The following is a 26,919-nucleotide window of genomic DNA, read 5'->3' as shown; positions in this document are numbered from 1 at the left end:
CATAGAGCCCAGCCCCCAGGTCAAACCTAGACAGACCCCAGCTTGATGAAGTCCTGTGGCCTCTCTCAATGCACACTAGTTTCTTTGTGACCTCTTCCCCCAGGACCTTGAATGGATGCTGAACATTCCTTGTGAGAAATCTGAGGCACATACTATTGAGGAGCCACAATTTTCCTACTGCCTGCTGCCAAGTTTCTTGAGAGCCCAACTGTTGGGGTAAGATTTTGTAGAATTTTATATGTACACACACACACACACACACACACACACACACACACACACACTTCAATTTCTGAGGTCACAAATACTGTCTTCATTTTCTGATGTGTCAAAGGCTAGAAAATGTGGAAATGAGGGAAGGTCATGGCAGGACTGGAAAGAGGAGAGAAGGGAAGACTGGAGGGATGGGATAGGAGGAAAGAGAACGAAAAGGGGAAGGAGATAAAATGTAACAGAAAGAGAAAGGGCCTTGGAATCAGACAACTGTGGCTTGGTCACTTTGTGACCTTGGGAAAATTACTAAAACACTCTGGGTCAATAATGCTTGTTTTTCAAGGTCTATGTTTGTATAATGTCTGGCACATGAGAGAAGCTGAATTGTGTAAGCATTATTATTACCACATATTGGTAATAAGAGGAATTCTAAGCAAATAAATTTGCCATTAAAGTTTTCTTAACTTAGTAAAGGCTTGTGCATACCAATACATATAGGCATAGCCATAAGGCATTCTGGGACCTCAAGAACAAAGGCTGATGACAGAGGATCCTTTTGGAGTTTCTAAGGGGCCCAATAAATAGCACCCCTTTTCTCCATTCAGATTTGAACTAACTGAGAAGACAAAAGAGTCAGCAGATGGAAGCCAATATATGGCCCTTATATTAATAAGGCAACTTCATAGAGTGTAGCTTCTATCTTGGAGCAAGTGGAGTTCTTAATATGAACTCCAAAATTTGACCAACTTACATAGTAACCTCAGGCAACATCAGAACAGGGCAGGCTTCCCCATGTGGAGAAAGATGCTCCCTGTGGGTAGCTCCTAAGAAAAGGAATAGAGGCAGGATTTAGGCCATGCATGACTTTTCTCCTAAACTCACCAACCAGGTAAGTCAGTTCACCTGCCTGGGGGAGGAATGTGTGAGGGAGCAGAAGCAGCCAGGTGTGTTATGCTAATGGGTGTCCTTCCATCTGGACAAGATAAATCAAGAGGGGGTTGAGTATGAGCTTCCAACTTCCAATTGGTCCAAAGTCAATAATGGGAGGTGACCAGAATCAGGAGAGTTTAATGAGACCACAGAACTGAGGCTGGAGTGGGAAGAAGGGATACTGTAGCCCAGCCAGCATGACTCAGTGGTTGAGCATCGACCTATGAACCAGGAGGTCAGGGTTCAGGCCACATGCCCATGTTGTAGGCTCGATTGCCAAGGTGGGACCTGCAGGAGGCAGCCAGTCAATGATTCTTTCTCGTCATTGATATTTCTATCTCTCCCTCTCCCTTCCACTCTGAAATCAATAAAAATATATTTAAAAAAAGGAAAGAAAGGATACTGTAGTGTGCTGCAAGATGTTTAACAATTAGCTCTCTGGAAAAAATGATATCAATTTATACATTTTACTGATATAAAGGGTGTGTAGCACACAATATATAAGTGATAATAAAATATACGATACTTTTTCTTTTAAATTTCGTATAGCCAACTGATTCTGACTGAGTGCTTTCACTGAGTTTTGCTGAATTCATATCTATAGCCAACATATGGGTTGCAATTCAACCATGATTGACAAGTGGAGTAATTTCCACCATCCAGATAACAATAGATGAAAATAACTCACGGCCATAGACAGTAGTAAAATGTAGCAAGATTATTAAGAAGTGATGAGTTTTGTGTACTTATGATCTTTACTTTTAATATAAATCAATTGTAAGTTTATGTCATTTAAATTGGAATAATGGCTATGTTTAACAGTCCAACTTGTAAAAAGCCTGAAAATATATCAGTCAGCACACTGCTGAGGTATATTCCACAGTCCTAGTTATATTTTTTTCACAGGAGTGGCAAATTACAGTTCAGTCCCCACCTACAGAGATATTTTGGTGGCATTTGTGAAGTGAGGGGTGGGCAGGCTGCAAGGATCTCCAGGCAGGAAGAACAGCATCCACCAGGGGTCAGTGTGGTCCCAGATGTAGGGCCAGGCCTATGGTTACTAGATGGTTATGGATAAGGGTCACATCTGGGGGCAGAGGGCTGAGACTCAGGGCTTCTTTCTGGGTGTTGACCAATCTGGAAACCAAAACAGAAGTCCTGAGGTACGATTGGAGAAGTGATTAGGGGAGAAGCCTCCTGCTCCCCATACCCATCTGGCTACGGAAAGTGCGGCAAGATCCATTCTGGACACCCCTTCTGGTGGGGCGAGAACTCATTCTAGACAGAGGATGAACTTGGGCTCAGGAGCAAGGGTGGGACAGAAGTTTACTGGAAATGGGGCTCAGGCCTATAGTTGAAAGGGCCAGGGAAGGGAGACCAACACTAGAAGTAAAGCAGGATTTTTTACTCAGTTAAATAATTTGGAGCCTGGAGGACATAAACAGAATCACAAAAATCCAATTTCCAAACTTTTCTCTTTCCTGCATGTAGGAATTATGGATGTTATTTTCTTTTCTTTTATTATTTTAAATAAATCTTTATTGTTTAGACTATTACAATTGTTCCTCTTCTTTCCCCCCATAGCTCCCCTGCATCCAGTTCCCATCCCACCCTCTACCCTTACCTGCCCCCCACCCCCCGTCCTCATCCATAGCTGTACGACCTTTGTCCAGTCTCTTCCCGCACCCCCCAAACCCCTTTCCCCCTGAGAATTGTCAGTCCACTCCCTTTCTATGCCCCTGATTCTATTATATTCACCAGTTTATTCTGTTCATCAGATTTTTTATTTACTTGATTTTTAGATTCACTTGTTGATAAATATGTATTTGTTGTTCATAATTTTTGTCTTTACCTTTTTCTTCTTCTTCCTCTTCTTAAAGAATACCTTTCAGCATTTCAGATAATACTGGTTTGGTGGTGATGAACTCCTTTAGCTTTTTCTTATCTGTGAAGTTCTTTATCTGACCTTCAATTCTGAATGACAGTTTTGCTGGGTAGAGTAATCTTGGTTGTAGGTTCTTGCTATTCATCACTTTGGATACTTCTTGCCACTCCCGTCTGTCCTGCATAGTTTCTGTTGAGAAATCAGCTGACAGTCGTATGGGTGCTCCCTTGTAGGTAACTAACAGTTTTTCTCTTGCTGCTTTTAATATTCTCCCTTTGTCTTTTGCTCTTGGCATTTTAATTATAATGTGTCTTGGTGTGGTCCACTTTGGATTCCTTTTGTTTGGGGTTCTCTGCGCTTCCTGGACTTGTAAGTCTTTCTTTCACCAGGTGGGGAAAGTTTTCTGTCATTATTTCTTCAAATACGTTTTCAGTATCTTGCTCTCTCTCTTCTTCTGGCACCCCCATAATTCTGATGTTGGTACACTTGAAGTTGTCCCAGAGGCTCCTTGCACTATCTTCATATTTTTGGATTCTTTTTTCTTTTTGCTTTTCTGGTTCGGTGTTTTTTGCTTCTTTGTATTTCAAATCTTTGACTTGATTCTTGCAATCTTCTAGTCTGCTGTTGGATATCTGTATATTATTTTTTATTTCAGTCAGTGTATGCTTAATTTCTAGTTGGTCCTTTTTTATATCCTCGAGGGTCTCACTAAATTTATCAGCCTTTTCTAGAAAATTCTTGAAAAACCTTATAACTGTGGTTTTGAACTCTATATCCAGTAGTTTGCTTTCCTCCATTTCTTTAATTTGTGACCTGTTTCTTTGTCTCTGCATTTTGGCTGCTTCCCTGAGTTGATAGAGTGGCTTTGTGTGCTAGGTGTCCTCTAGGGCACAGTGGCTCAGCCTCCCCAGTTACCTGAGGTGGACACTCTTGGTGCACCCCTTTGTGGGCTGTGTGCACAGTCTTGTTGTAGTTAAGCCTTGATTGTTGTTGGTATCACTGGGAGGAATTGACCTCCAGGCCAGTTGGCTGTGAGGATCAGCTGTGTCTCCACTGGGAGAATTTCTGTGCTGGAGACACCCTTATGAGACAGGACTTGCAAAAGCCTCTGTGCTCAGCTTGGATAGGGCGGAGTCTTAGGGCGGAGCAGACAGCATTGGTTTCCCATCAGCCCTGCCCTAATAGGCCCCGGGGTCTCAGTGTCCCGTGGTAATCGCTGCAAGCAACTCTGAGAGAAAGCCACCCTCGAGTTTCGCCTGCTGCCAGACAGTCCAGTTTCTCCCCGAATGAGTCTGGGTCCCTAAAGTCTCGCCTGGAACTGGAATTCAGTGCAGTCGGGAGCTTTTGTCTCCCTCCCTATTGAAAAAGCCAGTTGCGTACTCAGTTGCCAGCCCTCTCCATGCACGCACCTTTGTACCTCTGCCTTCTGCAGCTCCTCTGAGTCTCAGTGTGCTTTTCTCTCTCCTTCTATTTGTAGAATTTCCACTCAGCCAGCCTTCCTGTGGTTCTGGATGATGTCCATTTTGTCTTTTAGTTGTAGTTTTGAAATTGTTGTGCGAGGCAGCAGTTTAGGTGTTTGCTTATGCCGCCAACTTGGTTTCTCCTATGGATGAGTTTTTAAACGGGAGCAGATTATATAGCACAACACAGCCACCATCAACAGAGGTTCCGATATTTTAAGTACTTTAATTATCCTAATTTCATTTTATATGCTTACAGTCATTTTCTGGAAGGCCCACTTAAGGCTAAAATGCCTCTTAAGGAGTTTGATAATACAAGTCTTGGTGACTTTTTCCCTATCTAAGGTAAATCCGTCTACCTTAACAGAGTAAAAGCATAAATGCTGGAAAATTTGCATTTTCTTACTAATTTAATTAAAATTGTCCCTAGCACTAGCTCAGTGGTCTGCAACCTGTGGCTCTGTTGACTAATGAGTTTGCCGACCACTGACCTAGACTCTCTATTCCAATAATTACAGGCTGTTGTTGTTCCTTGTGATTAAGCCCCTATCCCAGTGGTCGGCAAACTCATTAGTCAGCAGAGCGGCAAACCGCGGCGCGCAAGCCACATGTGGCTCGCGAGCCGCAGTTTGCCGACCACTGCCCTAGCTGGTTTGGCTCTGGATAAGAGCGTCAGCCTACGCACTGAAGGGTCCCAAGTTCGATTCCAGTCAAGGGCACATGCCAGGGTTGCGGGCTTGATCCCCAGTGGAGGGCGTGCAGAAGGCAGCCAATCAATGATTCTTTTCATTGATGTTTCCATCTCTCCTCCCTTCCTCTCTGAAATCAATAAAAATATATTAAAACATAAATAAAATAGAATTGACCCTAAAGTTGTATAAACTATCCAAATCATTTATATAAAGTAGACTTTTGTTTGTTTCTCTACACTTAGTTTTTAGGAGATTCAGTTTGTTTCCTCGTTTATGAAGATCTAGCTTTGTACTGAAACTGGAAAGCCCAAGATTTCCAGAGATTTGTGCTTATCTCTCTTTGCTTGCTTCAGGCATGAATTACTCCATTGCCAGCAGGATAAAAGTCACTTTATAACTGATGTATAGGCCTTAGATTAATAGAAGATCAACAAATTTAGTTTGAGACAATGTGTGACTTCATTTTACATTGTTATTTTTATGAAGTGCTGTTCAGTGGTATGTTAGAAATAATGGGAAAAGAGCAAATTTGGGTTGATTGATGTCTAGCATAAATTAATTCAAGTTGTTAAATTATTTATTACAAAAAGTGTATTATGTCTGTTAACCTAAGAAACATTCAAACCTGTAAAGAATTTTTTGTGAGTTTATTTGAGCCAAACTGTCAACAATTGCCAAGAAGCAGAATCTCAAAGTATTGAGATAATGCTCTGGAGAATGGCGTTTTTTCACCTTGTTTTATACATTACAATCAAAAGAGGAGGCGTAAGTGGGTTGCATGAACTCCATTGGTCAGAGATTAGGGAGACGTCAGAAAGCAAAAAGAGGTGAAACCTCTAGGATTGGATAAAAAGCAAAATGGTCGACACATACTTCTTTTTTCTTAGGTGGGTGCAGGATAGTTGACAGTCAACAGTAACAGATAAAAATAAATAAACAAATAAATAACAATTCACAAGTAACAATAACAATGAGGGAATCTGTGTTCTCTGCCCTGGTGCCATTTGTTGTGCCCTGAGGGGTCCAGAAAAAGGGAAGTTACAAGTTACCCTGACCTTCCACAGGTATGTTATCTTAGATGCAAAAAGACAATAGGCTCAGTAAAGATCAAAGTTTTAGTCAGGTTGGCATGTGGCCCCTTTTGGTCCACATGTCTGTGTTAAAAAACAACCGTGTTTCATACAGAATAATAAGAAAAATGTATCTAAAATACACTAATAAATAGCATCAGCATATAAATACTGTTTTATAACTTTAAAACATTTTTACAGTCCGTAATTTTAAACGTTCGGAAGTAGAAAGTAAAATATAATGAATCCTCAAACTTTGTTAATCTTGTTTCATCTATAGTCTTACAATTCTGACAGCATTGTGTTTCATCTCTCAATATAGAAGTTAAAAAATAATAAATCATCACATTTAAAAAATAATTTTAAAAATTTATAGTATCATTCATTGTTTAAATTTCCTCAATTTTCTTTGGGTGGGTGTGTGTGGCTCAGACAGTACAATACATTGCAATTAGTTAATATGTCTCTTAAATCTCAAGCTATAGGTTTTTCTGCCATTTTTTTTTTACAATTTATTAAAGATAACTTTGTTTTACTTAATATATCACAAACATTTCTTCATCGTTTTTCAAGGCTTCATAATATTCCATTGAGTGGATGTTCCCCAGTTCATTTGCACAATTCTCTATTGTTAATTCTCTATAATTGTTTCCAGTATTTTCCTGATATTCAATCTATTGCAGTAAATACCCACATACATATATTTCTGGAGATTTGCTTGTTATTTATTTAAGAAAAATGGATAGCTGCAGAGTTGCTGGTTGAAAGACTCTCTCTCTTTCCCCCAATGCTTTTTCCAATGGTATTTCTAAAGTAAAGGTATGAACTTGCTTTCGAATGTGATTAAAATTTAAGTTCTCCAAAAACTGAGCATTCCTGCAAAAATATTGAAATCATTTCTTACTATACCAGAAGGGTTCAGGATTTAGTAAACGATTTCTCTCATTACAGAGGATCAAAGAGAGGTGTATGGCAAGATGTGGCAGCTGTTTACAGTTAAGGAGCAGGTTAAACTGGAAGGTGTTATATGTCCCCAACTAGAGGCCCGGTGCACGACATTCGTGCACTGGGGAATGGGGAGTCCTTCAGCCCAGCCTGCACCCTCTCGGGCCTAAGCTGACAATCGGACATCCCCCGAGGGGTCCTTAGGGCTGCTGAGGAGGCGGGAGAGGCTCCAGCCACTGCTGCTGTGCTCACCAGCTGTTAGCTCGGCTTCTGGCTGAGTGGCGCTCCCCCTGTGGGAGCGCACTGACCAACAGGGGGAAGCTTCTGCATTGAGCGTCTGCCCCTGGTGGTCAGTGTGCGTCATTATATAATCGTTCCACTCTTCAGTCTATTTGCATATTAGGGTTTTATTATATAGGATGATTCACCCCTCTGGCTGGATGAGTCACTTTAGTTTGAACTGAAAATGCCACCTTCTTTTAAATGATTGATGAAAAACCCTCAGCATGTAGATAGAATGCCTTGGAAAATGTGTTCATTCCTTCTTTGATGGCTGTGCTTAGACTATAAAGTTATAAGAAAGTCTAATCTCCATAAGAAAATATGAGTAATTGTTATCACCACGGGGTAAGATTCCATAACTTCCTTTGAAAGCTCTCAAGAATTCAATGTGGGAATGAATGAATGGGAAGGGGAAGAGAGTAAAGATAAAACAAGATCAGCAATGAATTGATAATTATTGAAGCTAGGTGGTGGGTACATGGTAGTTTATTTTATTATTCTCCCTAATTTTGGGTATATGTGAAAATTCATGTCTGTAATAAAAATTTAGAATGTCTTTTAGAGCAATATGGTTAATTCATGGCCATGTGGCCCCTGGGTAGCTCTTTGGGGCTCCAACTCCAGCCCTTGATGCAAGCATGAATGAATAAAGATTTCACAATAAATTATTGTAATGGGGTGTTTTTAAAGTAATAACAAGTCCTTGGAGAGATTCCAAACTATATTCCACCCAAGTGTGTGCCACCATTCACTTTTATTTTGTGCAGTAAATGAATCATATAGGAATATTTTACAAAGGAAATTATATTAGCCCCTTGTCAATGACGCTGGAGGATTCTTCCTTATACCCTTCATCAAGGAGACCACTCTTTTAAGACATTTCAGTCTTAAAAAAATTAGCAATTAAGAAATTCTACCTTCTATATAATCTAGTTTATAAAAGGTATTTAAAAGCACCTATGTTGTATTCAATTGGGTTTCACGAGATAACACTGACTTTTTTTCTTTTATTATATATTTATTTATTTACTTATTTTTAATCCTCACCTAAGGATATTTTTCCATTGATTTTTAGAGAGAGTGAAAGAAAGAGGGAAAGACAGAGAGAAATATCTATGTGAGAGAAACACATCGATTGGTTGCCTCCTGCACGAGCCCTGACCAGGACCAGGGCCCGAGCTGGGGAGCAGTCTGCAACCAAGGTACATGCCATTCACTTGAATCGAACCTGGGACCCTTTGGTCCGAAGGCTGACGCTCTATCCACTGAGCCACACCGCTTAGGGCTAGGGTTAGGGTGAGGAATTTAAGCCCTCTTAAGTCTTAGTTTACGTCTCTGTAAAATATAAATGGTAATATTATTTACGACATAGGATCTTTGTGTGGATTCAGTGTAGGGTAACATTTACTGAACACTTCTCCCAATGCTAGGTTCTAGCCTTAGCACTTCTCGTGTTTTATCTCATTTAATCCTTAAATTAACTTCTTCACAAATACAGAGAGATTAGAAAAGTACCTGGTACATAGCAAGCACTGAATAATTGTTAGTATTCTATTATTATTACCTTTTTGGGTTGTAAAGATTAAATGAGATGATATAAGTATTTCACACAACATCTAATACATAGCATATGCTTAACAACTATTAACTATTTGCATATAAAAGTGTTTGTCTAATGAGTAAACATTATTCATATGAGTCATTATGGGAAGTAGGATCTAATCTAAAAAGATAACTGACAAGGAATGTCCCAATGGACAAAAAGGCCATTATAGAAAAAAATTTATAGATCACATTTCAACATTCTTTTTCTTATTTGTCATAAGTTGAGGAAGCCAAGAGAGCTCTTTGAACTAATTGGGAGGGCCAAGAAGGTAATTAACTAGTCTCTAATTAAGCTGGTAATAGCTGCCCTCTATTGGAGAGATCAAAAGCCAGAGAAACACTGCCTGTGAGGACTTTTGAAGATAGGCTGCTCTCAGTGATGACAGCCTTGAAGTTTTTGACCCTACAAAGTAGCACAGAGAGAGAGTTGGCTCTGTCTTTCAGGGTCCAAGAGAAACAAAGGAAATGTCCAGGCGGATGGATAGCAGTTAAGCGTTTGTCAGGAAAGTGTTCACTTGTATTTGGTCATTTGTATTTGTTTTAGTTTTTTTATTTTGAGAGTACTTTATTAAAGCTGGGGACAGTGAAACAAAGGAAGGCTTAGGGTAGAAGGAGCAACAGGAGAGACCATAGGTCAGAGGTGGGGAACGTTTTTTCTGCCAAGAGCCATTTGGATATTTATAACATCATTCGCAGGCCATACAAAATTATCAACTTAAAAATTAGCCTGCTCTATTTGGTTAAACATTTAATTAACTCACCCCTAATGCCTTGGTAGGGCCAGGCCAAATGATTTCAAGGGCCTAATACAGCCCAAGGGCTGGATGTTCCCCACCCCTGGCCTAGGTGGTGCTTTGCTTTGACACTCTAGAAACGTTATACCAAAGAAGTGAGCCAAGGCGAGGCTGCTTTTAGCTTCCTAAAAAGTCAGAGAAAAGAGGGCCTTGGAGACAGGTACAGGGGATTAGCCCTGGACAAGCTGCCACTGCCTGCTGCTCGCCTGGTTGTAAGTCTCGTGGGGACCCTTAGAAAAGGTAACAATACATGCCTGGGAAAGAAAGGTGTGGGTGTGCTCCAGAGAGAGCCCAGTTTTAGAATCTTACTCTGAATTGTGTCTTCTAAAATGAAAAGTCAGTACTAACGGCTTTGCTGTCTTATATAAAGGATTCCTGTCTATTGGAAAAGGACGGTTGCATGGGCAGGTGTATTCTACCTTGTTTGCTATGAAGGGGAAACCAAGCAGTTGAAGCCTTTCCTGTTCACACTGTTTTGCTTAGCTAAACTGACCACTCCCTGTGTGTGTGCCCAAAATGCAATTGGCTTTTCTTATCATGGTACCTGCTACACTTGGGAAGCACTTGTCTTTTTCTTGGTCTAAACCAGTACTGTCCATTTAGTGTCAGGGATACTTACATTTGTGACGTTAAGTTTTTTTTTTTTTTAAATAAACACTTTCTAAAAGTAAAAAGGAACAGGTGGACTATCACTTTTTTTTTTTTTAATCCTCACCCAATAATATTTTTCCATTGATTTTTAGGGAGAGTGGAAGAGAGAGAGAAAGACAGAGAGAAACATCGATGTGAGAGAAACACATCAATTGGTTGCCTCCTGCATGAGCCCTAACCAGGGCCCAGGCCAGGGAGGAGCCTGTAACCCAGGTACATGCCCTTGACCAGAATCCAACCCGAGACCCTTTGGTCTGCAGGTCAGTGCTCTATCCACTGAGCCAAACTGGCTAGGGCTGGAATATCACTTTGATATGTAATTCATATATAAATATTAATGAGATGTTATGTAGTTATTTTGGGAGGAGTACTAATTTCTTGAAATCCAGTGTGCGTTTACACTTATAACACATCACAACTTGGATTAGCCACATTTTGAGTGTTCAATAGCCATACATGGCTAGGGGCTCCTGTATTGAACAGTGTGGAGCTAGAGGATGAGCATCTCAAAGGCATCTAATCTGTCTTTGTGCCCACTGTACTTTGAGCAGTGCCTGAAACATAACTGCTGTTCTGTTAAGTAAATGTGATACGCAGATTTGTAAGATCACGTCCAATGATCCTTGTCTTTGTATAATCCCTTCCCCTTTGAGAGTGGGTGGATCATGTGAATATGAAGAGAGATCAGCTATTGATTATGCTACATTATGGCCAAAGGGAGAGTATCATGGATGGGCCTGCTCTAATCAGATGAGTCCTGTAAGAGCAGACTTTTCTCCGACTGGTAGCAAAGGAAGAAATCAGAGAGAATTGTTCCTGCTGGTCTGGAAGAAAGCCCAAGGATGTGCAGTTCAGGGTGAAGAATAAAATTTTCTCTCTTTGCACCTTAGGAGTCCATCTTGCTCAATGAGATCATTTAATTAGTATCACTGACATAATTTCAGTCTACAACTAGATCTCAACCTTCAAGCCATGGCAATATAGCATTTTTCTGGTAGACAGTCTCCTATTCCTGCAGAGTTATTTTAAGCCTTTCTACCTTCCTGATTCTTGAACTTCTTAGTGTTCCTTCCCTCTCAGATGATCTTGCCTCAGACTTGGCAGAAAAAGTAGACTCAGTCAGATGAGAGGAAACTTTTTTCATTTCATCTGCATCACCAAATGGACTTTAGAACTATACTTAGCATGTTGTTAAATAACACATACACTAGAGGCCCGGTGCACGAATTTGTGCACGGGTGGAGTCTGGCCGCCCACCCCTGATCGGGGTGGGGGGGGCTGGCCGGGGGTGGGGCCGGCCAGGGGGAGGGGACGGGGCCGGCCAGGGGGAGTTAATTAGTGTCAAAGATCTTTGCAGGGTGTATACACGTTTGCTGTAGGCTTTTGGATGAGTTGAAGCTTCAAAGGCGCTTTAGTGTCAGGGATACTTACAGCTTCCATTCATAAGCCTCTCCCTAGACAGGTAATGTGGTTCAGTTCCCTGCTGAAAACCCTCCAAAGAGAGGACATGGTGTGATGTGGCTGCCCTCTTTAGTAGTTAGCAGTGGAGAGAGAACACAGGAAGATGATGGTTGCGCTGGGCACCTCTCCTGGACACATGACTAACGGTCCAGACCTTAAGCAGTTTTCCTCCTGATCATTCGTCATTCAGGTTCCTGGTCTATGAAGGCTGGAGAGCATTTACTTACTTAGAATCACTGAAGGTCACACTTCAGTGATTGGGGTGAGGAAGTCCGATTGGGGGCGGGGCTGGCAGGGGGGAGGGGCCGCGGGTGGTTGGCTGGCCGGCCCCGCCCCTGATCAGGTCAATTGGCTGCCACAGTGCCTGTCATAGCCACCAGACGTTTTGGTTGTTCTACCATCGGTCACTTGGCTTTTATATATATAGATTGTAAGTATGTAAAGAATGGTTCCACTATTTGACAATAGTATATGCTTGTAGGCAGGTGGACTGGTTCCTTCATAATCTTATTTTTAATCTTGGTTTGCTTATTTCACTTTTATATAATGTAAAAATAAACATTTAACTCATTTTAGAATTTGGAAACTTTTTGTTTATATTAAAATCAATGAGAGGCTCTAAAATCAAGTTTTAATTTATATGTATTGCATTCTGCAAAATATGTTGACAAGATTATCATTTGTATGGTAAGTATTTCACAATATTTGAAATGGGGTGTTTTATGCCTCTACCATTACCCTCAGAGAGTTCTTCTAGTCTCATTTCTCTTGTTTTGTCTAATTACAATTTCATTTTAAAAGCAGTTGGGAGCATATATACCCTGAGCATTTAAAAATGTTACATTTAATGCATCTAATGAGTTTTAATTCCAATATAACTAACAAAAATAATTGAAAAACTGAGTTGCTAATGGAAGAATGCTTCTCTATCTAAGTAATTTACATTATCTAAAAGAAGTCTGAGTTTATTATAGAAAATTTGGAAATCATGGGAAAGTATAAAGACTAAAATAAAAACAGCCTTAATCACATCACTTCTTCAACACTCAATCTTGATCTTCCAATCTCTTCTATTTTTCAAACATGTTGTAAAAATGCAGACACATTTTAAAATCCTGCTGTTTTCTCACTGAACATTGTGTTGAGGCCATCGTTTTCCTCTGCTACTTAATACTCTTCAACAAGGTAGTTTTGAAGACCAAATTGTATCCCATCATGTTATAATGTTATAGTTTATTGTATTATAATTCACATTATACATAATATCCTAATATATAATCCAGTCCTATTATAATTTATTTAACAATTCCTAACATGCTTATTTTTAGAAATAGAAAAACCTAGCATACACTTGGCTTGAGGCAAGTATGCATGTATTTAGTTTTGGTATTTCCATCCCACCATCAATAACCTCAACTTAAATTTTTGCCAAATTGCAGACTTCATAGCCTGTAAACAATTGCAGACCTGTTTTAAATTCAGCAAAAATTAAAAGGCCACCAAACTTTTAGGTTTCTGAAATTGCAGTCTTTCCTGAGGCTTTCTTTTTTACTTCTTAATCCTTTGCTATTCACCTTTACTTCTTAATTGCTTGTTATATACCCTTTCCCCCCTACTGAATTATTTTTACTCCTTCCTCTCCCTCTTTTCAATATGGAGTTTATTTTTATTGGAGCTTCTCTATTTTCTTTTTTTATGTGCCTCAGGCATGAAACAGCTCTGGCCACCGACACAGGCATCAAGCTAGGATGAACTAAGGACTGTACATCTGCTTTGCCCCTGATTGATATAAGAGCAACACCACCAATCAGGTGTCTTCTTGCTCATTGCCAGGGGGTGGAGCTTTTCTTCTAAATGCTCATATTAGGAAAATATCAGATATTACACATAAGGCTTGTAGGCCTTATGCTTGCCTACATAGCATACATTTACCTGCATATCAAGGGTGGAACCATCTAGTGAGAGATTGCTGTATACCGAGTTCACCACACTGATGGCCAGAATACCAGTTTTTAAATTTACCCAGTGAGCCATGGAGTTGTCATGTGGTCTGAAATGCTCCACTGTGACTAACACATTCTCTGACTTAAAATAGACCTTCAAGGAAAGCCAAGTCAGAAGCAGAAGTTTGCTTAATAAGAATGAAATCAGAGCAGGAATGTTGTTGAGTGGTAACAGGCTAAGGCAGCCTTATGTATGCATTCTTATAATTAAGGCTAGATGTAGGATTCAGGTTAGGCTGAGGGACAGAAATTGTGACTCTGAGAAATTCATCAAGCAAATGAGTGGCATCCGGAAGTGCCGGTGGTGTGACAGCCAACTTGTTAAATACCTCTGCCTTACTGTGCACCGTGCACCATTCTATTAGAAACTTCTGCATGAATGACTTGCTTCTTTCTTCACTCTCCTTCCTTCGGGTCATCCATCGATGGCTCCTGCTGTCCTCGTCCTCCTCCTATGTCTAATTGTTATTTCTCTGTCTTCTTTCCATCCTGACTCAGTTCTTGCATCTGTGGTATAACATGTTTATACAAATTCTGTCCTTGACGTAGTCACTAATGTGGCTCCTTCTGGCCGCACTCCTCTCTTTCCAGATGCATGGTTGGATGACATGTCCTGCTTTCCTTGTGCTTGCGGTTGGTAGGGCTAAATGGTGAGTTCTGGCCTTTGGATTATGAACAGGAACACCTGTCACTTCTGGGCTCGTGCATTTAATTGCTAGTATGAAACCCTTCTTTTCTCTGCTACAGAGACCAGCAATGCTCCAGGTGGGTGGTTGCTCAGTAGTCAAAGTGCCAGAGTGAGATGACACTGAACAGAATTCCCAGACAACTCTGGTCATAAATTGGATGAGAAAGAAACCTTTGATATATTAAGTCCCTGTGATTTGTGGGTTGTTTGTTCTGCAGCATAGTCTACCTCTATCCTGACTGAAACAGCCTTCTATTTTTTTTCAAACTCTTCACCTTGTCTCCTAATGAGTTTATCCAAGATTATGGCTTTAAGTTTATCCTCTAATCCAGTGATTTTCAAACTTTTTTTTTTTTTTTTACCTCATGGCACACATAAACTAACCACAAATTCTGCAGAATGCCAAAAAATATATTTTTTGCTGATCTGATAAAAAATAAAAAGGTATAATTTTGATTTATTCACTCTGGAGGGCTACTGTTGTGCCTCTGACTAAATAGTCAGGTATTGTGTGTTTTAAAAATTCTTGCAATACACCAGTTCACAATCACTGCTCTAATTAAAGGAATTCCAAATCTATTGAAGTAAACTTAATTGATCCCCCGAGCTCAGTTTTCTGGTTTCCTTGTGACACTTTCATTGCTCATAAAAACCTCAAGTTGAATATCCTGCAGGTATTTCAAATTCACCATGCCCTCTAACAAATTTACCATCTTCTTTTCCTTAGTTGCCGATTGCTCCTCTCCTCTATTGCAAATTTCAGTTAATAACACTATCTTTCCAGATCACACTGCATTTGAACCTTGGAAATGTGACAATTCCCTCTCATGAGTTAAGTGGGGCCAGCCTTACCAGTGGAATGCTCAATGGCAGAGACCAAGTTCAAACACAAAACCCAGGGACCAGAGGCACAATAGAGTTGTGTCCATTCAAGTTCCTACAGATAGTTTCTCTTAAATTCTTCCAAGTAGAAAAATGAGGTTCTCACTTTTGTTTTTAAACCATGGGGATTGACTTTCTCCTCCATTGGTTTGCCGAAAGCAAAAGTGATCATCTTCACCATCAGCTGCCTAAAAAGATAAGATGATTCTTTTTCTTTTTTTTACATTGAATACTTGGGAAGGTCGGGGTGGGTGGGAAGAGATCAACCAAAGAACTTGTGTGCATATATGCATAACCCATGGACACAGACAATAGGGTGGGGAAGGCCTGGGGTGGGGGACATACGTAATACTTTAAACAATGAAGATTTAAAAAAAAAAAAAAAAAAACACCTGTAACAACAGGATTACAGTGTGTCAAGCATACTGGCTGCTGCAGGCTCCATACACTCTGGTGGATTTCCTGAGCATCACCTTCTCGCCTCCATTACATAGTCTATGAGGAGTTGGCATTTGGCCCCTGAATGCAGCCAAGAAAGGGAAATCAAGGCTGATGTTTGGGTAGTGAGGTAACATCAAATCTATGGTCCTTGAACCCGTTGTCTCCACCCCAGGTTCAGTATCTGTGTCTGCAGTTTTATGGCGATTGCGGATCTGGAAGGCTGCCACTCCAGATGTCACCAGGCCACTTATTTATTCATCAAAGCAAGCCATGATCCAATTGTTCCTTCCATCATCAGCAAAAAAGGAAAGTGTGATGAAATCAATCTTTGGCTACATTGCAGGAGTCAGAAATATATTTGGGATTGGCTGCTGCAGTTGCATTTTAGATTATAATCATAAGAGGAGAACAGGGAAATGAGAGTACTATGCAAAGAACAGAGAATCCAGGGAACAATCCACGCTGGCCTTCATAAGGCAGTTCCTCAGTATCTCTGTAGGTTGAGAACCCAGGGCTGGGTGGCTACACCATATCAAGCACTTACAGAGGCAAACACCAATATTTTGTGGGAGGCTAAGTATGAAGTCAAAGCTGTAGAACCAAGCATGTGGAGAGCAAATCAAGGTCAAGCTGCTAGTGTTGCTACAGAGGAGCTGATGCCATTCTTTTCCCTAATTCTTTGTGACCAATTTTCTCTCTCCTGTCTGCAGTTTTAAGCTTGAATGGCAATATTTCTGAGAACTAACATAAAGAAGGGAATGGGGTTGGGTCGGACTTGCTGTTTATTATGTGATTTTTTTCACTCAATCTTCCCATTTAATTGTGGTGACTCACTCCACTGTGGCTGTGTCTGGTGTTCGAGAGTCCAGAACACATCCGCACAGCGTGAGCACAGGGGACCCCCTGATGTTCCACTGGGGTAGGGATTGTGGCTGCCTGGCCACAAAGAGCTGGTGAAGGGACCTGGGAGATTGCTCACTTCTTACAAAACTTGCAATCAGTTGTCCTATTTTCAAACCTATTTCTGCCTTCAGAGGCACCTGGCATCAATTCCTGAGACTTTCTGGGGATTGAGGCCTGAACTGGTTTGCTTCTGGTTGATCCTCCTCCTGTACCCCCTTTCCTTCCTCTCCTTGAGTTTCCATTTCCAAAATATTGTGGCTGTCGTCTCCTGTTCTTTTTTCTTCGTTTTTGTAGATTCCAGTTTTATTTTATTTTATTTTTAATTGTTTAGAGAGCTTGGGAAGGGAAGGGCACATTTGTGTGTAATCTTTCATGCTTACTGGAAGTCCACTTATTCTTTCTTCCAGTTTTTATTATGTTTCTCAGATGTGTCTTGAACCCATTAGGTACTCAATACAAAAGCATAGCAGTTATTTAATGATAAAAGTGGCTTCCCTGACCCAAGTTACCCTGCATAAAGATTCCCATAAACAGCAGACAATGCAATATTTACCCAAATTCCTTGTCCTGCGTTCATTCAAAATTGAGTGAGCACCACCCTCAGGCTTCGTGCTGGCACGGGATAAAACAATTAGGAATCTTAGAGCCTCTCCTGGTGGATTTGCATTTCTTCACAGGACTCATGGCAGTTCAAGCACTGGCGTAAGTTGACCTTTTGCTATAGGCTGGAGTGACAGAGAGGAGTGACTGTCTTTTTATAGTGAGAAAACAGCTGTGCCATCATTGCCTTTGCCAGGAGAGAGAGGAAAAATTGTCAGGGGGTTCTGTTTGTCATTGGCAGGAACAGTGAGATGCCGGGGCAACACAAACTATTCCAGAGGTACGATTCCTCTGTCGGTTTCCAAGAACTGGCTTAGCTTCAGCCACAAAGACCCTGATGGAGGGTCTGAAATTCCTTTTTTGCCCAGCCAAAGCACAGCCTTTACCCAGAATATTTCATGATGCCAACGGATGGTTTCCAGAGAGGAATTGGGAATTCAGTTGCGCTCTGGTTGCTGATGGTTCTTTTTCATGCCTAGCTACCCAAGCAAAGGCATTGAGCCCGGAGCCAGGTCTGTACCAGCACACCACGGTGGAGCTGATGCATGGGAGTGTGCAGGGCTGTGCCCGATTGAACTGCTCCCACTGCACCAGGGACAGTTTCTCTACGCCTCCCGTCTTGTATTCTGGCGGCTCTCTCTTCCTCACCCCCGCCATCCCCAAGTCCTCAAGTCCATTCGTATTATAGTTTGGAAGGAGCCCGACCCACACAGATTGGCAGTGCTGTAATTGGTGTTTTACTTACCTTTGCCTCTTTTCTCTCTGCGTCTGATCATTCTGATAATGATAACTTACTTTTTCTCCCTTTACCAGAAAACAGAAACTCATAAAAAGAGTTGTGCAGTTACATTTAATTTTCTGGTGTCCTGCTAGGGAAATAAAATTCACATTTTAAAATGTTTTCCCACTTCCATTCCCCTCTTCCTCCCTCCTCACCCAAACAGTCAACACTGAGGGGAAACATTCATGTGGAGAATTGTTTTTCCCCTCAGAAGGTTGTTGTGACTACAGTGGCAACATCCTTGAGAGCTGACATGTCAAAACGTTGATGTTCTTATTTAAGACCTTCATCATTGTCATCATACTTGGTGCCTGCATTTGCTAGACTGTTTATTTATGTGCATGTTTAAGTGATATGTCTCAGGATAATATTCACAAGGGTCTGGGGTTCCCGGAATGAAAAGTGTTATGTAAACTGAAATGCTTACCCCCCGGCAAAAGGTACCCTCCACTGCGCACACCACCTGGTTCTAACAGCTCACATTTGCACAGTGTTTGTAGTTCAGAAAGAATTTTCATGTACATTGTTTCATGTAATCCCCCTGATAACATGGTGGAAAACACACCAGGGACGCTGTGGCTCCAGGAATCATACCGCCCTGCAGCCACCAGGCATGTGTGCCTCTGTACCTGGTGCACTGCTAGCTTTTCACAGCTGTTACTGTGCAGCTCTATAGCATCTAGTCCCAGGTGGTTTCGTCTCGGAGAAGAGTCAGATTAATAGAGGCACAAACAAGCACAAAATAATTAGAGGAATTCTTTTATTTTATTGTGTCTCCTAGGGAGGAAAGCTGGGCAGGTAATTAATTACAGGGTCTCTCTGGCAGACTGAGGGAGAGGGGAAATGTGTGGATATTGCAAAAGTAATAACATTGATTCCGTCACAACTATGTAAACATTTTAGTTAAGGATACATACAATTAGGGCAGTAACTATAAGATGGATTGGGTGTATCATGCGATGTACCATAGATGAGGATATGATTTTTTGTGAGCAGGAGGAATGCATTGTTGAGCCAGTGGAGAAGAATAAGAAAGATGTTTGTTTGCTGGGACATACACAGCCTTTGAACTGAGATTTGATAAGAGAGTATTTCAAGGCAGTAAAGAGTTTCTGTAGAAGAGCATCCTTGTAGAAGAGAAGACCAAACCATACTGTGAGAATTGTGGGTGTGATTTGATTTCTTTAGAGGTCTTGCCTAGAAGTTAGTTCTTGAAGGAATGCCTTAAATGCAAACCTGTTAATAAACCCAGCTGTAGATGGCCACGTCGTGTGTGGAATAAAACACGGGCTTTTGAGAAGAGCACAGGCCTTGGACAAGCCAGACCTGAGCTTGACTCCTAAATCCCCCAAGTACCAGTTTACGACCTTGGACAAACCTTGACCTTTGTGAGTCTCCATTTTTCTATGTGAATATCCATGAATTAAAAATGCCTCCTTTATAAAACAGTCGTGAGGATAAAGTGGGATAAAACGTGCAGCTCCACAGGCGGTGGCATTTATACTGTGGCTCGTGGTCTTTCCCCTTCTCCGTGGAATCCAGGTAAGAGACTCGGCTCAGGTCCTTTGTCTGTTTCCCGAAGCCCCAAGTTATAAAGGCTCTCAGAAAGGCTTTAATTTGCTGCAGCTAGTGTTTATTCATTACAACCTTGCTTCCAACTCACATCCAGGTTGATACATTTGCTCTGCTGGATGAGTATTACAAAGAACGTTTAGAAAGCACTGTTTTGGCCGGTCAAATGACAGCTGATAACATGGCCCAGAATCGGGCTTGTATGAAGGATGGTAAATAGGAATCAACTTTTCATTTCTCATGCAACAAAGGAAAAAGGATTGTGGTTTTATCTATTACACATTGTAAATCACTTAGATGTCTCTCGCCTAATAGTTCTAGGGTCATATTTATGGACCGTGGAGGCTATGAATGCACTTCCCAGAATCTGAAGTGAGAATAACACTCGTCCTGCATTTCTTTTTATTTCTATTACACTCACCATGGGATCCCTGGTGCAAAGGGACCGATCTCTAGAGGTGTTCAACTGGCCATCCTCCTGCACACAAGGCATCTCACATAAATAGACTCACAAAAGGAATTACAACAAACATGAGTGTGAGCTGGTATGTTGGTGAAAATTTCTTGTTAGAAAACAGAACTCTGAACACATCAGCTCAGGCAAAATAGGACATTTATTGGCTCACATGACTTGGAAGTTCAGGGATGCCACTGGATGTCAACCCCAAGGGAAAAGAGGTATTCTCATTACTTTGGCAGAAAAGTGCTAAGGAAGATTCTGCTTACATGTGCATTGATGGACTGGCAAAGGAAAATGGCACAATTGCACGTCATATTCTATTATTTACTACAAAAATCACTTGGTGACTAATATTCTATTTTGTTTTCTGCTTTTCCTCTCCTCTTTTGTGGTCTGGGTATTTATCCTTATAATATGTTTTCTATTCCTTTTTCACTAATCATGACTCTGCTTCTATCACATGCCTGTCTTTGAGCCTTTCACCATGACCTGAGTGAGGAGAATATTGATTGGTCAGTCTGGGCCACATGACCACTTTCGTACTGGGAGGAGAGGGGCATCTTTTTTCACGGATCCATCAGGACCACAGGAACTGGGGAGGATGCAGAGGCAGACGATATATGTCTACTACACCCATCCCTGTGTTGTACCTTTATCTGTTGAGAAATGTAATTGTTGTGACTAAGCTGATTCCCTCTGGCTTCTATTCAATCCTTTTCCTCTCCGCCAGCTGGTCAGAATCCTTTCATGATTCTTCCTCAATAAAAGGCAACAGTTAAACAGTTAAAGATTCCTGAGAAGTTACATTATTTCATAGCCTTTACAAATTTAGCAATGAGAAAAACAATCCCCATTTCCATTAAGTTTTCCCAGGTGGAATTTCTAAGTCTTTTGCCATCTTTATAGATCGGATAGACAGTATTTTCTTTGATGTTTCTGCCTTTTTCTAGTTCAGGATTCCAAATGGAACTGATGTGAAAGATATGGTATAGGAAGGATATTGGTAAGAGAATATGAATTTCAGGGTCAACTGACTTGTGTTCAAATCCCACTTCTATTTTTTTTCATTTATCATATAGACAAACATTTTAAATATTGACATGATATATATCTGGGTGCTGTTTTTTTCCTGCCTTGCCTCAATTTCTTCAGCTCCTTTGCAACAATATTATGTAAATTTTGCATCAAGCCTTATCTGAATCCACGTATACTCTTAAAACTGCTCAGTTACATGATCCAGTGGATTCCCTTTTTAAAAAATCCTCACCCAAGGATATTTTTTTGTTTGTTTGTTTGTTTTTATTTTCATTTTAGAGAGAGAGGGAGAGAGAGAGAGAGATATACATTGATCGCTTGCCTCCCATAAATAAATTATTTTTACTCTCAACATGGTTGTGAAAAGAGTTAAATTAGAAAACCAAGAACATTGAAATGCCTAAGTCCAGAATGAGTCCAAATATTTGGCCACAGTAGAATATTATCATCTTTAAGAATAGGAGTAATAATAAAGGCTTTTAAATGAGTCTTTAATTTATAAATACAATAGGCATTATTTTGGCTACTGGAAAACAAAGGCTGTAGCATCAGTAAAGGTCTGCGATGTCTCACTTTTGAGGATTCAGTTCAATGTATTGAAGGTAACTGAAGGTGACAGCAAGAGTTATAGAGATAGGCAAAAATTCACATTTAAGAAACTTCTTATGTCTCTATTTAGAATAACAGTGGTCAATATGATTCCAGAAGTTAAAATGATTTCAGAACTTATGACTTCAGCTTGGCAAACGGCTCAGACTCCAATTCTTATTCCTCCCTATTAAAATGTGAGCCCTTGAAAAAGGATGTGTCTGTATATATAGATAAATGTATTAAAATAATCAGGTGATCTTTGGAGTTGCCTTAGTGTTCCCTTTATATCTGTCTTGAAATGACCATGGAATTAGCTTCATGGAAAGGATTAGCCAGCTTCTTGGTATAAGGCTACCACAGGGACCATTTGTCTAAGGCTAGAAAGGTACCAACGTGACACAAACGGTATGGAGAGAAGGAGAAGATGAGGGCTTTTCCTGGCAGTTGGTAGCTAAAAATCAAGAGATTCTGAAAAAATGGCACAATGCAGCCTTCCTTGTCTTTTTCTTTTCGCATTGGTTCTGGTGAAAGAGGACATTACTGCTTTTGAAATTTCTTTCTACGGTGGGCAGGTTGATGCAGAGCTTGATCTGCACTCATCCTAACCTTTGCTGACGCCTCCATGTAAGTCACCTTCAGATGTGTGCTCACTGCTGTCCTTCCTGTGTCACCTGCCTTTGATCATCCAGATCTGCGTGGTAACCAATTAAAATCATTGGAAACTCATCACAATCCTTTTCTCTGAGAATCTGTCTTTGAAACGTACAGAGTTCTTCAAAACTGCCTCTGTGACTGACAAGACGAACAGGAAACCCTCTCATATGCTGTTTCTCAGAGCTCCAAATCTTCTTGTCCAGCTCTGTCTGGAATATCTAGCCTGGCTGCTCTGTCATCTATCACACACTGCTGTGTGTAGGGATCCTGATGGTTGGATCATAATCCATTACAAAATAGGACTGTGTGGACTGGATGGTGGGCACCGACTTGCCCACACTGCCCCACCAACCACCACAATCTGGTACTTCTGACCGAGCTATACCGCCAGCTGGCATGGCTCTGGGGATGCCACCGAGCTCACCTCTGCCACACCTAGTAGCCACCCACCCTAGGCCTGGCTCTGGGGATGTATGCGGCTGGTGGGCTGCGGGTAAGCAGCCAGATGGGTCCCCAGGGCCTGGAGCTGTCTGGAAGGCCAGTGCATGAGGTGTGGCACTCTGGCTGGCTAAGTCCCGCCCGAGGTGGCGAAGCAGGGTGACCACGGGCGGGCCAGGGGCAGCATCAGCCGCGGGGCATGCTAATCCACACGTCTCGGCAGTGCCTCACAGACTCTGTTTTAAAAGAATAATCCAGAATCACCACGATTCTAATGTGATTCCCAGATTCCCAAATTTAATCCAAGTTTCCTTAACTCTTGCTCCATAAATAGGCACGGTGGAGCTCATTGCGGGTAATGACCAAAAGTTTTTGGCTTTTGCCCCAAACTGTATGAGTCGGCAAACACTGATCTCAAATCCTGTCTCGGGCTGATACAGTCAGTGTCCACTGACTGAAAAGCGCCTCAGTGGTCACGCCTCAGGACCGTCACTGATGCCAGGGCCAGGGATGGCAGCACTGTGCTCTCCAATTGATACCCAAGATGCCGAGCCTGACTGCACACCCTTGAATCTTCTCTCTGTTGGATCCATACATCAGAGAAGAGAAGACCCCTCTCCCCGTCTGGGTTACACCTAATTCCCAAGTCCAATGTGCTGGGAGCAATATCCTCAGGTTTCCTTTAAAAATTGATTTCAGAGAGGAAAGGAGGGAGAGAGAGATAGAAACATCAGTGATGAAAGAGAATCATTGATCTGCTGCCTCCTGCACAACCCCTACTGGGGATCGAGCCTGCAACCTGGGCATATGCCCTTGACTGGAATCGAACCCAGGACCCTTCAGTCCGCAGGCTAACGTTCTATCCACTGAGCCAAACCGGCCAGGGCCTCCGGTTTCCTTTTGATTCTGCCTGCAGCCCAGAGAGAGCAGGCCTAGTTCATGGCCAGGGAGTTATACAAGGCAGATCCCAAACCCATCATTTCATCTCCATCTTTCAGACACTTGTCAAACCTTCTCCACCAGCTTCCTTCCAAATAGCCCCGTAATTCACAAAGCCCCTTCCTTGTGGTTATTCAGTTATGGCCTGTCCCTTTGTCTGACTCATCAGGAAGGTCTAAAATTCAGCAGTGGCTGTATCTTAGACTTAAATGGAGTCCTACCATTTTCCCTGCCACATTATTATCCTGAGACAGTGAACTTCATAACTAAAACACCAACCTTTAAATAGAATGGAACGTCAACAAAATCCTTCTTGTTATATACTGTGATTCCAAATGTGACTTATGGTTTTCAGGACTCAGCAGCCTCTGCTTACCAAATAAGCTCATATTTCCTTTTATGATCTAAAGTAAAATGGCCCAAAGTCCCCATCCTTTGAAGATCCGTCCTCTGCTGGGCTTTCCTCACCAATGAATTCTGAGAGTCGAGAGGACACTCACTTGCTCTACATATCTGTTCTGTTGGCTGCATTTGTCAGCCATTCCCACAAAGTGACCTGCTTCTCTGCATCCCTTAATCTCCACATAGATTTGCAAGTGTAGAACTGAATTTAATCCGTTTGGTAATCACAGCCCTTAGAGGTTTTTTTAAAAGATAACACTAGTCGCCCCAAGGATATTTGAGGTGGGTGATAGTTGGACACTTCCACATAACCTCCCTACCATGTTATAATGAAAGCCAGTCTCAGAGCAGATTCTGCCACGCAGCAAACATGTGCTGAACACTCATTCACTAGCAAGCAGGCACAAAACAGCTCACTATTCTGGAAGCTTGATGAAGTCACAGCCTCTGGCCTTTTGGATGGTTCACTGGAGACAAAAGCCAAGAATACAGAGGCAGGATCCTTTCTGTCACTATCAGACAAGGATAGTTCACATCAATGGTCATATGCTGGGGGTGCATGTGGAGCCTTTTAGCAACAATCAAGTCTCCCTGGGGCTGTTGGCTGCCCAGTTCTCTGGATTTTGACACCCTAATTATACAAGGGTAGAGATACCTTAGCCAGTTCACATATTAAAAATACTTTTTTAAGTAGTCTTAGAAACATCTTCATTATGAGTGTTCTTTTTATATTTGACAAAGAATACTTTTAATTTCACTAATAGGAGCCCATTTCTGACATTTTTTGCTGATCAACAGGACATCACTTTCCACCATAAAAACTTATTTTTGACATTCTGAGTGCAAATTGGCAAAGCTTGGACAATTGGCTGAGATACAGACGGCAGAAGCAGCGGAGGATGAACTGCAGATGAGGGTGCCCCCTGATCACCCCAGGTGCCCCCAGAGTTAAAGCTGAAACTACCTAGCACGTCTATAATATCTCACAGTCTATTTTGGAAACTTTTAAAGTCAACTGCTAACATTATTATAAGTCCCTGAACTTCAAGCCGAAGGCCACAAATCTCTTGGATGCCACAGATTGACTCCTGGACCCAGATAAAGCAATCACAATAGTTGGATGTTTTTCAGACTGCAAATGATGACCCATTAACAGGTCATAATATGAATTCAGTGGGACATGACCAATATTAAAACAATGATATAGGATATATAGAAATATCAGCATTATATGTAATAAGGATAAGTATTGTTTCAGGAAACTTTTATTTGTGTTAGATATTTCTGGCATGTGTTTACTAGAATATCATGTAAATTATGAAATATTCTCTAAAATGTCTTTTTTAAAAAAAATGTGTACCAAGAAAGTTGTGAACAAACTCAAGTAGTTGAAAATACATTTCAAAAGGCTGGTATTATTTACTCTTTAAATACCCCTTAGATATCAGTGGTCCTACTGTAGATTCCCATGTAGGCAAGTGCTTCTGGGCATGGTTCTGGCTGAACATGTCCCACTTACATCAATGGGCAGGACACTTGGCATCTTAATCTGCAACATCATTCAGGTTTATGGTGACTTCATTGCAGTTGCCAAGGACAATGGGTAGGCACTTGCTTTACACAGGGTGAGGCAAAAGTAGGTTTACAGTTGTGAATACATGAAAGAGTTTATTCTTGCATGAGGGAGCTCACCAAGGATGGTGGGTAGCTCATTCCCAGAAACTGGAGGAAGGGAATTTGTGATGCCTGTGGCAGAAGTCTCAGGGTAGAATGATCTGGAGGCCTATGTCAGGGGTACACAAAGGCACTAGTTTGAGAGAAGCAGAAATAGTGGAGTTTGTAATGAGGGAGCTGGTGAACCGGCGACATAGGAAGTGACTCAGGCTAGTGGAGATGAGTCATATCAAGTTGTGGTTCGGGAACCAAGAGGAGAGCTTGAAAACACCAGGGAGGCCCATCATGCATAGGGCAGCCAGCGGGTAATGGGCGTTCTCATTGAGTGTGGCCGTACAGCATGAGATGTAAACTGTTGAAAAGCCCCATCTCCTGTTCCAGCAAAGACAATAGCCCAATTTTTCCAAAAGACCGCACAACTGACACTTTATTTTTTAAAAATCAGAAAAATGTGAGAAATGTCTGCCTTTTATAATTTGCATTTCAAAAATGTATTTTATTGATTTCGGAGAGGGAGAGAGAGAACCATTGATCAGCTGCCTCCTGCACGTCCCCCACTGGGGATCAAGCTTGCCACCCGGAGTGCCCTGACCAGGAGTCAAACCATGACCTCCTGGTTCATAGGTCAATGCTCAACCACTGAGCCATGCCGGCCAGCCTATAATTTGCATTTTTTGATGTGTGCCCTCATAAAAAATGAAAGGGAAGTTCCAGAATTAATCACATTTCAGTTTCTTCAACATGGAATGCATAGTGAATAATGGAACGTATTACTAAGCCGTTAAGTATGTCCTTAGACACTGCGGTCCATCCTGTTGTGTTGGAGCCTGAGTGAGGGTGAGTAGGGCAGAGGGCAGGGAAATGGCCT

General features: G+C 41.5%; 1 protein-coding gene and 1 pseudogene across 3 annotated transcripts in view; one reads left to right on the top strand and one right to left on the bottom strand.

Moving 5' to 3' along the window:
* LOC308248694 (U3 small nucleolar RNA-associated protein 14 homolog A-like) overlaps window positions 1–26,919 on the top strand; it is a 76,895-nt gene that overhangs the window by 12,318 nt on the left and 37,658 nt on the right. For both annotated transcript variants that reach the window (XM_080668965.1, XM_080668966.1), the window contains one exon: window positions 104–216. The gene's annotated coding sequence lies outside the window, so the exon portion shown is untranslated. The remainder of the gene's footprint in view (window positions 1–103; window positions 217–26,919) is intronic.
* On the bottom strand, window positions 22,296–24,517 carry LOC308248360 (ras-related protein R-Ras2-like; annotated as a pseudogene). Its single transcript has 2 exons — window positions 24,476–24,517; window positions 22,296–22,977 (listed from the first exon to the last, which is right to left on the bottom strand). The product of its transcript is annotated as a ras-related protein R-Ras2-like (transcript).

Source organism: Plecotus auritus (genome assembly GCF_963455305.1).
Source record: "Plecotus auritus genome assembly, chromosome: 5".
NCBI lineage: Eukaryota > Metazoa > Chordata > Mammalia > Chiroptera > Vespertilionidae > Plecotus > Plecotus auritus.
The sequence above is the reverse complement of the archived record's forward strand: the minus strand, read 5'-3'. Positions and strand labels throughout refer to the sequence as shown.